Consider the following 14180-nt stretch of genomic DNA (forward strand, 5'->3'; position numbering starts at 1 on the left):
CGGTTGGAATAGGAAGAAGACTCTTTTGTTCGATCTTATCGCTTTGGTTTATCGCCGGAGGTCGAGTGAAATACCGATAAACGTGTTGCATACGTGTAAGAGATAGAGATAGAAAGAGAAAGAGAAAGAGACATGGTATAGATAGAAAGAGAGAGAGAGAGAGAGAGAGAGAAAGAGAAAGAGACAGAAAATAAGAGAGATAGATAGATGGAACGACATCGGAAAGGATCAAAGCAAACGCACAAAAGTCCGCAAGAGGAAAAGGACGCTTGTCGTCCAATACTCTTTCTCTTTCTCTTTTCTCTCTCTCTCTCTCTCTCTCTCTCTCTCTCTCTCTCTCTTTCTTTTTCTTTCTATCTTTCTTTCTTTCTTTCTTTTTCGTTTTAGCGTCACACACAGAGTGACGATAACGATTGACGCGTAAGCTCACGAAGGGTATTACAGAAGAACGGCGAATCGTAGGAGAGTATATAAAGTCTGTCCCACATTTGAGGCACTCGACCTTAACGACACTACGACAACTACAACGACTACGACGACTATGACGACTACCACGATGACTATGACGACTATGCTAGGACGACTACGACGACTAGGATGACGACGACATTCACCTCGGTTTTCCTTCCTGTATTTCTAAATGTGTATGTGATATATATATATATATGTATGTATGTATATATGTATATATGTATATGGTATGTACGTATGTATGTACGTATGTATGTCTTTGGCGTATCTCAGCACGGTGTGGTTCCCAACATCCATCACTCTTTCCACGCCACCACGGCACGATATTTCGAGCATAGAAGGAGAGAAGGAGCGAAATAAATTGCTTCGAAGTGAGCGTGTGCCGCCGTTGGCTCTATGGACCGACATAGTCGTCCTCCTTGCCATCGTCGTTGCCATCGTCGTTGCCATTGCCATCGTAGTCGTCGTCGTTGCCATTGCATGTATACGTACGCGATCGCGTGTATCTTCCGTGTATATATCTACTTTATATGTATATAGAGAGGAAGAGAGACATACGTATATATATATATATGTATATATGAACGTGTGCGCGTATGTTTATATATATGTGTGTATATATATACACACTATATATATTATATATAATATATATGTATTATATATTATATATATATATACATTATATACACGACATATATACGTATGTGTACGCGCTCGCGCGCGCACATATGGGATGCAATATATACTTTGAGACGACGCCTCAAGCAAGCGAGAGTCGACGATCTCGCGAGAGACTAGAATTTCAATTCTCACACGGCATTGAAAACGTTTCTTCGAGCTTTATCTCTCTATCTTTCTCTATCTTTCTCTATCTTTCTCTTTCTTTCTCTTTTTCGTACACGTGTGTGTGAATATGTGCACACACACACGCGCGCGCGCGCGTATATATGTATATATTATATGTACACGTGTTTATATAGACCTAGATGTTCTGTGTGTATGTGTGTGTACATATAGATATGTGAAGATGGACTCGTCAAAAACGATGAGATCCACAAACGAGCTTGAAACTCGTTAAAGGACATCCTTCACACCCCTTCATCCAACCCCTCTCTCATTTTCAGTGACTTCGCGAGATTTATACGAGAATTATACATTTTTGAACGAAAATTAATTTTATTTGTTACAATTAGATCTACCAAACCATCCGTCAAAATGACGGATTTCATATTTTATTACGACTGGATTGATATAATAATTAATGTATTAGAAAAATTGAAACTTACAAGTGTTTTTGTTTGTCTATTATATCATTGCTGAGTTATATGAACTAAGATTAATATATAATATCGTATGAAAAGTGATAACGAAGAAGTGGTTTCTTTTTCTTTTTCTTTTTTTCAAGTATTTGTTAAATTTAAAACGAAGAAATGTCAATGTTAATTATATTCGAAGATTTATATATCACGATGACTTTGGCAACTGCGTGATTCGCTCTTTTTAGAATGAAACATCCTTTGTGATTATTTTTGTGAATATCCCAAGTATATTTAAAAACATCCTGTAGGAATCTCTTTTTTTTTCAACTCGTCATATCGTTTTATCTTACAAAGAAAGAGAAAAATAGTACATTTGAAAAATGTATAAATTAAAACGTATCAAGGATATTTTCGTAACGTTAATACCTTATATTACCTTTATTTTTTGAATGATCACATCGCTCTGTATTATATATATAAAAAAAAAGGGATATGATAATATTTAAAAAATGTATAAATTATAACAACATTATAACATTTTTTTTTTTTTTTAGCGAACATCATTCAAAGGCATATTTTTCATCACATTTTTAAGGATATCTTCGTCTACACTTGATTTAACAACGATGTTCTACGTGTTATCGTTAAACCACAGCATGCTTCGCAATTAATCCCATCTGTGAAAACAGTGTTTAGCAAGCTCCTCGAATGTTCCTTCAAGTAATTATTCTCAGAAGGATGCATTTTCTAGGCCGAAAGAACGAAACAGAATAAACGTAATATGACCGATTAAAAATATTGAGAAGCTTCTTCCTTAATATTTGCATCAAAGTTATTGATAGCTCAGCTTCAATAATGATTTTTATGCGGTCTTGTTTTTTCTTCAGTTCGTTCCATTTCGTTTGATTGCTTGATAATGAAATATTTTTATCAAACACTTTGTTATATATAGGTTATATACACTGATCGAATATCGAGTAACGTTAGTATTGCATCAGTGTGCCAATCTCTAACAAGTTTGGAGTTGCCTTGATCGATCGAGAACTGACTGTCACGAGAGTGTACAACAACTGCTCTTGGCGAATGTATCAACTCGAATGTCCGATCCAAGCTTCGATATTCCTTCGATATCAAAGTTCCCCCACTATTTGCATTTTTACAAATAGAAAACGATGTTTTAAAGGGGTGAGATCATGAGAAAAAATCCCTGTGAACTGAAATGTTTCTTCATGTTGTCGATACTTATTACGGATGGATATATTTATTCATAAATTTGAAAAGATATATAATTCAGATACTCTCGAAATTAATCTGATAAAAATTGCTTTATTATTTTACTCAGTGATTCTGTCGTAAATATCTAAGCAGTGAAATGTCTTATCAATGTTTCTTTTTCTTTTTTTTTTTTTTAGATATTTTAAAACTACAAATAATATCATTTTCAAGTGATCTTTATGGAAAGTACAGACTTGTGAAATTTTAATAAATATGTAAAAAAAAAAATGATTTTTTTTCTTTTTTTTTCTTTTAGTAAACGTTTATTTAATTAATATAATAAATATTGAAAATGTAGAATAAACGATATAAGCAGTAAATAAGTTTATTCGATAATGACGATATACAAGAATAATAGAAAAATTTAATTTTGTAAAAGCTTTTTCTTTCTTTCTTTCTTTCCTTTTTTTTTTTTTTAATCTTTTCTACGATCATTCCTTCATTAAGTCGATAACGATTCGAACGAATTAGTTCTCACTAATTACGTAATTTTTTTGCGATTAATCTTTGTTCCTAATCTACGTCATGTGCGCTAATTTGTTGGTGCATATTGTGTGCATGTCTGTGTGTCCTTTTTCTCGGTATATGTTTTTTTTTTCTTTTTATAATTTCGATCAATCTTCTACTTGTCTCTGCCCTTTCTTTTTTTTTTCTTTTTTTAAACGACAATGAATGAAAATACCTGAGCAACAAATTGCAAAGTAAATTGCACGCAATTAAAGAAAACTGCATTGCACGACAGACAGGCCGCATCATTATGTTGCGTGTAGCGTTATCGTAACACAGTTTACAAAGCACATGAATATAATCATAGATCATAGATCAATAATGGTACAACAACAATTATCTTTTTGCAGTTTGTCTAATAATGGAAGAAGAAAATAAAAAAAAAAAAGAAAGAAAAAAGAATCACTCGTACTGAAAATGAGTTTCAGTGTGTAATGAAAATAGTAGGAAAAAGTACGAGTGACCTCTATGATAGCGTTAAGGACACGTATCGGTGATAATTAAAACGATTTCTCGAACTTTTCCTTGATTGGTACGACAAAATGAACTGCTTAGAAAAATACTATCTTATAAAATAATAGATCGCTTAATCGGATAGCTAATCGATCGTATTTCTCAAAGTTCATTGTTATCTTTAACCTTTATAGGGATGATAGTGACGCACACATACACACACAAATATCTGTACGTTCAGTTTTAATTTATTAATCTTTATTAGGAATTAACGTTCAACGGGAAGATATATGACCATTATTTTTTGTGTGGATATATATTTATTGTTTTTTATTTGTTATTTATAGATATTATTTATTGTTTTATCAATTTTTTTTTTTTATATGGTACACTACATTGCCGCCGATATAGGATACATGAAATTTAATTCAAGCAACAAATTGAATAATTTTCTTTTTCGTTTTAAAAAATTCGTCCTTGAAGAGGTTAAAGGGTAAAAAGCTGTTCTTGAACGTGTTCTCGTTTGAATCGAGATTCTTTTTTTTTTGAAATAATAAATACCTCTGCGATAATAATAAATAAAAAATTTACGAATTAAAAATTAAAGATATTGATATATGGTTTTCTTTTTGTTTTTATTTTTCTTATAAAAACAAGAAAAATGGTAGGATAATGTCGTGTCGTATATAACATGAATTATTTTTAATAACGAAGATATTTCGTCCATAATATAAATACGAAAAAAATTTTTAGGGGTAGTCTAATATACAGGATGTTTCATTGATATTTGTACAACCGAGCAAGTAACCCTTAATAATTTATTTGAAAGAGAACAATCATGTATCACAAACTGTCCACAAACATGTATCACAGAATTTATATATTTATAAAATTAATTTTTTACAATCTAATACATAGTATCATTGTTAATCATGAAAACTCGCTCGAAACAAATACGTAACAAAGTAAATTAATAGAACAATAGATAGCACGATAATAATTGCACGTGTTCGTAAAAACAAATACGAGTAAATAAGTATTTACAAGTATAATAGATTCGTCAGTTCTGAAATTTATAGTAAGTTGAAATTTATCGAATAGTTTTTTAAAAGTTATTTTTCTCGAAAATGGAGCTTGGTGAGTAAAAAATTCTACTCTACATTTTCGACTTATTTTTTTTGCGAAGAATCATTCAGTTGTGCTCGGTTGTACCACTCTTACCGGAACACCGAGTATATATATATATATATATGTATATATGTATGTGTATGTGTATATATATATATATATATATATATATATATATATATTTGTATATGTATATGAACTCGTCAAAAACGATGAGAGTCCACGAACCGTGTCTCGAGCGTAGAACTCGTTAGAGAGCATCCTTCACACCCCTCCCCCCTCAACCTCCCTCCACCCTCCTCTCTCTTTCACCCCTTCTTCTCACCATTTCCTCACCATTTTCAGTCGTTTCGTGAGACCTATATACGTTTTACAAAACGCAAGCGAATAGAGATAGAGAGAGAGAGAGTTGCCAAAATTGTATCTCTTAAGAGATCCTATTTCATGTTTCCTATTTACAATTAGTATAAATTTTCATGCAAATTAATATTGGAAATTGTGTAGCCTCTTAAACTCGGACGTTAACCTTTTTCCAACAACAAATGGTTGTTATAAGTTCTCTTTTAATATAAGATAAAATGAACGATTAAAAGATAGGATTAAAATATTTTTTTTTTTAATTTTTAGATGCAAATATTGCAATGAACGATTGGATCGAAGGAAAAGATTTTTTTTTGTGTTGCTATATTGTTTAATAATAATTTTGAATTGAGTATAGTCAGTATTATTCTATTCAATAAAATATTCTGTCAATTTTAATATATATTTTTTTTTTAACAGCAACAAAAAGAGAAAAGTATTCAATATACAATAATTGTTAAAGAAATTTATTTACGTTAAATTTTAATATGTTGATGGTTTAAGTTTCATGATCGAAACGATAATAAAAGATTTTTACCTTATCTTTTTAAATTTGCGTTTCATACACTTGATGATATTTTTCTATTTACGTAATTACAAAAAAACAAAAATAATTTTCTTTTAATTCCTCCTGAGTCATTTTTTTTACACAGATAGATTGTAATTATTCAAATGTAGGTATGGTTATTAAATGACTCATAGCTGTTAGGAAGATTTAGGAAACTTTATAACTTTATAAAGAAGTAAAACATTCGATAAATATCGATGTAACTTTTATAAAAAATAGTAATACTTATCTATATAAATTGAAAAAAAAAATTCTGCAAGTCAAACACTTTACAATTCATGACTGTTAAAAAGATTTAGGAAACTTTATGACTTTACAAAAAAATAAAACATTCGATAAAAATCGTAATACGTATCTACATAAATAGGAAAAAAAAAAAACTCTTCAAGTCAAACACTTTACGATAAATATATTTACATATATAAGAACATTAAAATAATGAAGAATAAACTTGTATAATAAAAATATTATCAATCGAATAAATTGATTAGAGAATTATAACGATCGTACTTGGACTTTTCCAAAGATGTAACTATTACAATCATTATGTTTTTATTCTGTTTTATATATATATATATATATATATATGTCTCGTTCTTTCTTTTACTTTATATATCAATTTACTAAGGTCAATGATGTACCTAATATTTCTCATTGAAAAAAATCCGACTGCGTTTGTCCAAATAGAAAAAACAGATAAAAAAAAATTCAGATATCACTTATTAGACGTAATCGAATATTTACACATCGGATATCTTTTTTTTCCAGCAATGACGGGGTAAAAAAAAGAAATGGAAGGGATAAAAAATAATGGAAAAAAGGAACAAACAAACAAACAAACAAACAAGGGGGAAAAACACAAAAAATGGATTTTAGAACCGACCATTACGCATTCGGCAACCCCTACCCTCATATTGAACACGTATATATATATATATATATATATATATATATATATATATGCGTGGATGCGTACGTGTGCGCTCCTATATATGTGTGTATGTGTATGTGCATATGTGTATAGATATAGGAAACGTGCTAGCTATTGAAATTACGCGAGAAGCACGCGTTATTAATACGAAGAGAGAGAGAGAGAGAGAGAGAGAGAGAGAGAGAGAGAGAGAGAGAGAGAGAGAGAGAGAGAGAGAGAGAGAGAGAGAGAAAGAAAGAGAAAGAGAGAGAGAAAGAGAGAGCAGAGCAGAACAGAGCACAGCAGAGCACGCTGGCCTCGACGTCGACTTCGGCTTCGGTTGTGTTGTGTTGCGGCGACGATACTGTTTTGCTCACTGAGCCAGAATTTCTGCTAATTCTACAACGAGGGAAAACCACAGCGCAGAACCGAAATTGTAATCACCGGGAGAGATGCATATTGCCGTTATAGGGCTGGAGGGGTGGGGAGGGGGAGGCATATATCGTTGAACTCCGTTGTTTCTGGCATACACACACATGTACACAAAAATATATATATATATATATATATATATATATTTATATGTATATATCTATTTCTCCGTTGATGATGATGGTAGGGAGAGGAATATTGGCTCTATACATAGGTTTATAGTTTATTTGCTTTACAAGGTAACTTGGTTTTACTTAACGAATTTATAGATTAAGAAAAAGCTAGAAGTAGATGTATATATATGTATGTAGGTGTATATATGTATGTATAATACCGTTAATTGCTATAATGATAGGAGGGAATATATCTGTGGTCTTTATACGAAAACTAAAATGTGTTATTAACTCGTTGGAACAAATACAAGTTTTGATGGGGGGATGAATAAGTAATCCGAAATGAAATTGGTTTGTATATTAAGTTGATTGGTAAGTCCATTAATAGGGTAACGCGAAGTAATTTCTTGAAATTTACTTGTTTATATATGTAGTCTTGCTAATTGCTATAATAATATTGTTTAGTAAAAATGTCTGTGGCCTTTATAGGAAGATTAAAATAAAGTTAATTCGTTCAAATAATTACAAGTTTTGAGGATAAATAAGTAACACGAAATGAGATTGGTTTGTTGATATCGAATCGATCGTTAACAGATCAAAGCGAAGCAACTGAAACTCTTTGAAATTTTTCTTATATTTCACTTTAAATGGAGCATTTGATCGGTATTTAACATTTTACGTTTGAAATAAATTTCGTCGATAATTACGTTTAATATCATTAAACGATAGCTAATTAATAAATTAATTTACTTCGGAAGCTAATGCGTGTGTCTTAATGGATTAAATTAAATTAAATTGTAACAATGTATAATTTGAATGTATGCGGCATAATTTGAATATGTACAGGGTGTAACAAAACTATTCGAGGAAATTTTTGGATTGATATTTCATACATATGTAAAGAAGGAAAAAAACATAGATTTCATTAATAAAATATAATTCTTAAATAATTGATTTATGAGTTATAAGAGTTTTAAATATGATCTTAGTGTCTATGGCGATTATGTTTATTTTATTTTTAGAAATTATGATACACTGTTGACATTTCCTTAAATCAAATGTTCGAAACGTTTACATTCTGGAACGCTTCGGTACATCGTCTTATTGAATTCTGAACATGATTCAAAATTCCTAGCTTTGAAGCTTTGTTAGATGTTCTTGAAGTTTTACCTATGACTCTGCGTTACATTAATTCTGTTGTGTTTGTGAGACATTGTATTCAAATGAATGCAATTTCAAGTCGATGCAATTTTGTTTACGTCTTGGTGGATAGTAATGTAAGTAGCAAGATCATAACTTCGAAGTCTTATAACTAAGAAATTAATCATTTCCGTACTTATGTTGATAGAAATTACTTTTTTTTTACTTCTGTACATAAGAGGAATTCATTTCTGAAATATCGTCTCATAGTTTCGTTATGTTATTTTTATTGTATTTTATAAGAAATTTTTCAATAACAATGCACGGTATAGATTTATTATTCTGTTTTTTTTTATTTTTCGTTTTGTGGAATTATTCAATTTCGCAAATGAATATAATACGATATTACTTAGTAAACGTCGGAATTTTTTATATTTTCTATCTAAATTAACACTGTAATATAATTTATTATTTATACGTTATAGTATAGTATTATACCATGGTGTTGGGTTAGTTGATTAGTAATATTGAAATTTTAATATAAATGAATAGTTATATATATATATAAATATATATATGTTTATAGTACATAATACAATAATGAACGAGACTGGAAAAGTGTAAAAACAAAAAATTCATTTTTTGAAAGAGCGATGAACTAATTAACCTTACGGTTTTAATGATAAGTTCTTAAAATGATAAAAGAATGATAAAACGATTGAGAAACTGAGTATGTATGACTCATAGAATTTAGAAAAAGAATAATAAGAAAAAGAAAATGAGACGAAATGCGATGACGAATAGACGAATTAAAAAAAAAGAATCATAGTAAATTATTGAATAAAGAATGTATTAGGTATAATGAAAAGTTATTTTTAAATTAAACCAGTTGCTTTTTTCTTAGTTTTGTTTAAGTAAAACTAAAAAAAAATGGAGATAGAGAAAAAAACAAAAATATAGAACGGACGTGACTTTCGTTCGTTAAAAATGTAAATTTAATAAAATAATTTGAATAAAATAATTTAATAAAATTAACTTAATAAAATATATATATATATATATGTATATATATATATCAATATATATGTATCAAAAAATTATTCTATTCGTTTTGCGTATAATTATTTTTTGAATAAGATAAATTAATGGTAATATCAATATAATATTTCTATCGTCAAACACTTTTTACAGACATAACACACACAGACACAGATATTTCATATTATATTAATAGAAAATATTACATCATGGGAAAAACGAGATTAAATAATACGGTGTAACGTCGATCCACTTATTCTTTTTTCTTTTTTATATTTCTTTCTCTTTTTTCTTCTCATCATGTGACAAGAAAAAAAAAGAGAAGAGATGTTCGGCGATTTTTCGTTCGCACGTTTCGAAAACGAAATATTCTATCCAACATATGTTACGACACGCTTAAATCCCAGAAAATAACATGACGATGACAATGACGATGACGATGACGATGACGATGACGTTGACGATGACGATGACGATGACGATGACGATGACGATGATCATGATCATGACTACTACGACAACGACGAAGATGATAGCGACGAGTTCGTCGTTACAACGAATAAAGGGAGTAGAGAGAGATAGAGATAGAGATAGACATAGGAAGGGGGAGAGAGAGAGAGAGAGAGAGATAGAGAGAGAGGGAGAGAGAGAGAGAGAGAGAGAGAGAGAGAGAGAGAGATCACTGGGCTGGAAACATGCGTTCCCTTTGGTATTTCGAAACTCGTCGACGGATCGATAATGCGGCCTCCTCGCTCGAGAGAACGTCCTCGCGTTTCTAGCCGAAATTTTTCTCTAGAAAAACCGAACGATAGGAAAAGGAAGAAAGAAAGAAAGAAAGAAAAGGAAGGAAAAAAGAGAGAGAGAGAGAAAGAGAAAGAGAAAGAGAAACGACCAACGTCGTCTCGAACGCGAGCTTTTCGATCAAAAGCCATACTTCCTATCCATTCGAGACATGACGATGGATAGAAGGAAAAAGAGAGAAAAAGAAACAATAAAAAAGAAAGAAAGGCATAGACAGGGAGAGTGTGTGTGTGTGTGTGTGTGTGAGAGAGAGAGAGAGAGAGAGAGAGAGAGAGAGAGAGAGAGAGAGAGAAAAGAGGAACTTCGTCTCCCTTCGCGCCAACTTTTTCGAAGCTCTCGGCTATCTGAAATCCCATTCCTTCTAGACTTTTCCAAGATATGCCACGAATACGTCCATCTAAAGAATTCCAAGCTCCTCTCAGCATTTTCCCAAAGAGAACGAGAGAGAGAGAGAGAGAGAGAGAGAGAGAGAGAGAGAGAGAGAGAGAGAGAGAGAGAGAGAGAGAGAGAGAGAGGGGTAGAGAGAGAAAGAGTGAGAGAGAAAATATCTGTACGAAACTATTCATAGAACAAATACTTTCCCAGGGGACACGGAAATACTTGACTCGAGGAGGGCAAGTTAGCGAACGGAACGCCATCTGGGGTGATGTAATATATGTAAATATGCGCCATTTTCAAATCTAAGCGGGGTGATTCATGGAAAATGAAATACTCTCGCCTTTATTCTATTCCTACCCTTTGCATTCATCTATCTAATCTAATGAATTCCTTTGAAAATAACGAAAGTACAATACGAATGATAATATAAATATATATATATATATATATATATATATATATATATATATGTATGTATGTATGTATGTATGTATGTATGTATGTATGTATGTATGTATGTATGTATGTATGTATGTATGTATCTTAATTGCTTTATCATTCGTTTATCATTTTAAGAATTTATCATTAAAATTATAAGATCAATCAGTTCATTGCTCTTTTAAAAAACGAATTTTCTTTAAAAAACGTTTTTATACTTTTCCAGCCTCATTCATTAATATATTATATACTATAATTTAGATTTATATATATGGTGTATATATATATATATATATATATATATATATATATATCTGTGTGTGTGTGTTGTGTATGTAATATATACATAAATATCATTTATTAAATATATTATATTTTATAAATATACATATATATAGTACATAATATATAATATACATATATGTTATAATTTATATATATATTTATATTAGAAATTTTGTATTGTTGATAAAATTGAAAGAAAATCCGATAAAAAAGCGAAAGAAAAAGAAAAGATAATGAAATCACGAACGTTTATATATCGATGATATTAACTCTACTAGTCAATCAAATATCCAGTTAACTAGAACGACGTAAAGCCCTCGTTATAAGACACCGAATTTTGGGAGTTCATTATCGCTAACGTTGCCGTTGGCATTACCTTGAATATGATGGGCTTTTACTGTTAGGGGTTCCAGTTAATCCCGATTACGCTAACTTTATCCGCTTGGTGAGAAATACCACAACGGACCAATCGTAGCGAGATACAAACCGACGTGGATACGTTATGATTAGCTATCTAGCACTTTACCACATCATACATACGCTCGCGCGCAGAAACACATATACACTCATACATACATACATACATATATATATATATATTTACACAAATACATAGATACATATATACAATTGACATACGAACAAAACTACTGGGAATCGGTTCGATTGATCGTTGCCTACGATCTCTGCCGATATATACAGACAAACACGATATAACCTCTTCGTATAATACAGTTTCGTTGGAAATATACATATACGTATATACGTAAATATGTATACGTGTATGGCATAGGTTTGTCTAAAATAATGAAACCTCATGGTAGGGCTATCTCGCGGTTTAGAGGGAGAATAAACTAGTTCGCAAGATCGTCGTCGACATAATCGATCGGCGTTTATCGCTTTCCCGTTAAATCTGTAGTCAAACCTTTGGGTTAGAGCAAGTATATTTGTATGTATGTATGTATGTATGTATGTAAGAGAGAGAGAGAGAGAGAGAGAGAGAGAGAGAGAGAGAGAGATTTGTGCTCGAAATTCGTGCGTTATTGTGTACAGCTCGACGGTAATGAACAACGCTTGGATCTTCAGGATGCACCACCAGATATAAATCATGCATTCGTCTACGTAAGCGTTTCCACGTTGATTCCGTGGCGATGCATAATTTATATCGAGTAAGGTACGCGTTCGTTAGGGTACCAGCAGATTAATGCATCGTATTCGTACGGGCCGTGCCCGGCACAATGACGGCTTCTCTACGTTTCACGATTTATTACCCATGCGAGAAGTTTGTAACATCCTATCGTGGTCAGCCACAATTTTCTCTCTTTCTCTCTATTTCTATCTCTATCTCTATCTCTTTCGTTTGAATTTAATCTTTTCCTAACTCGGTCTAATCGGTTCGTATACATTTCTCGTTAAAGAAGAATATCAATAGAGCATTAAATATTTTTGTATGTTAATAATCTATAAATAGTGCACATACACACACAGAGACAGATTTACACGTATACATACATGCACGTTAGATTTAATTAGTCTTTTAATGTTGGTAACATTAATACACAAACGTTATAATGTTTATTTATAATTAACATTGTAATGTACACTGAGCCTCGCAAAATTGGTCGTTTCAATTTTAACTTTCTTTTTCTAACATTCCTTTGATTTTATTGACGTTTTTAACGTTTTTAGATTAATAAATAATAAAGCGAAGAATAATTAAGTGATATGGTTTAATAGATTGTGATTATATGTAATCATGCGCTCGGATAAATTGGCACGAATTTTGAAATTGCCCGGTGGAACATTGACGCGAAACGTAAGAATGAAAATTTTATGTTTATCGTCATTTTGGATGGATACTAGTCGTGAATTATTGACAGATGATAGGTGACTTGCTCGTGCATATATAATAATCGCACGTAAATATCTACGTATTATAGCGTGAAACCAAAATGGCAGCTGACAGAGATATATGTCTATTTGACTTTTCACACGACATTTTTTTTTTTTACACGTGAATCTTTTTCTTTTTTTTTTTTTTTGAATATATAACAATTATATACAAGTCTCGTTGATTAACCTATCGTGGACGTTTATTTTAATAATATTTTTTATTATCCAAATATGAATTGGAAAATTATATATCTGACGAATAGCAAAATAAATTCATAGATAGATAGAGAAACAAAGATGGCGACTGACAAAGATGGCGACTGCCTTGCTCTTTTTGGAATATCAATTTTTGAGGTTAATTTTTCGTTAATGTGCATATGTGTATGTGTGTTTAGAAATTAAACAAAAAAAATTAGAAGAATATTAATTTAAATAATTATTTAACATTGATTAATTTTATATCGAGTACCATTAAATTTTATATATTTTAGGATTAGATATACCTAATTATAATCGAAAAAATTTATATAATTAAAGAGATATTAGTTGAATATAGTGCAAGTGGAATTTAAACTTTAATAAAATCGTCTCCGTTATCTTTAGCTCCGCATATAGAACCATACCTAAAGATACAATTATTTTTAATTACTTTAAAATTCGAATATAGTATATACCAAAAGGTATAATTATTTTAAATTACATAATCGATACATAAAATCCATATATAT

General features: G+C 30.9%; 1 protein-coding gene across 2 annotated transcripts in view; it reads left to right on the forward strand.

Annotated features, from left to right (window-relative positions):
* Window positions 1-14180, forward strand: part of LOC127067632 (semaphorin-1A) — a 277942-nt gene that overhangs the window by 2711 nt on the left and 261051 nt on the right. The gene's annotated exons all lie outside the window — the stretch shown is intronic.

This window comes from Vespula vulgaris, chromosome 11 (genome assembly GCF_905475345.1).
Source record: "Vespula vulgaris chromosome 11, iyVesVulg1.1, whole genome shotgun sequence".
In the NCBI taxonomy this organism is placed as follows: domain Eukaryota; kingdom Metazoa; phylum Arthropoda; class Insecta; order Hymenoptera; family Vespidae; genus Vespula; species Vespula vulgaris.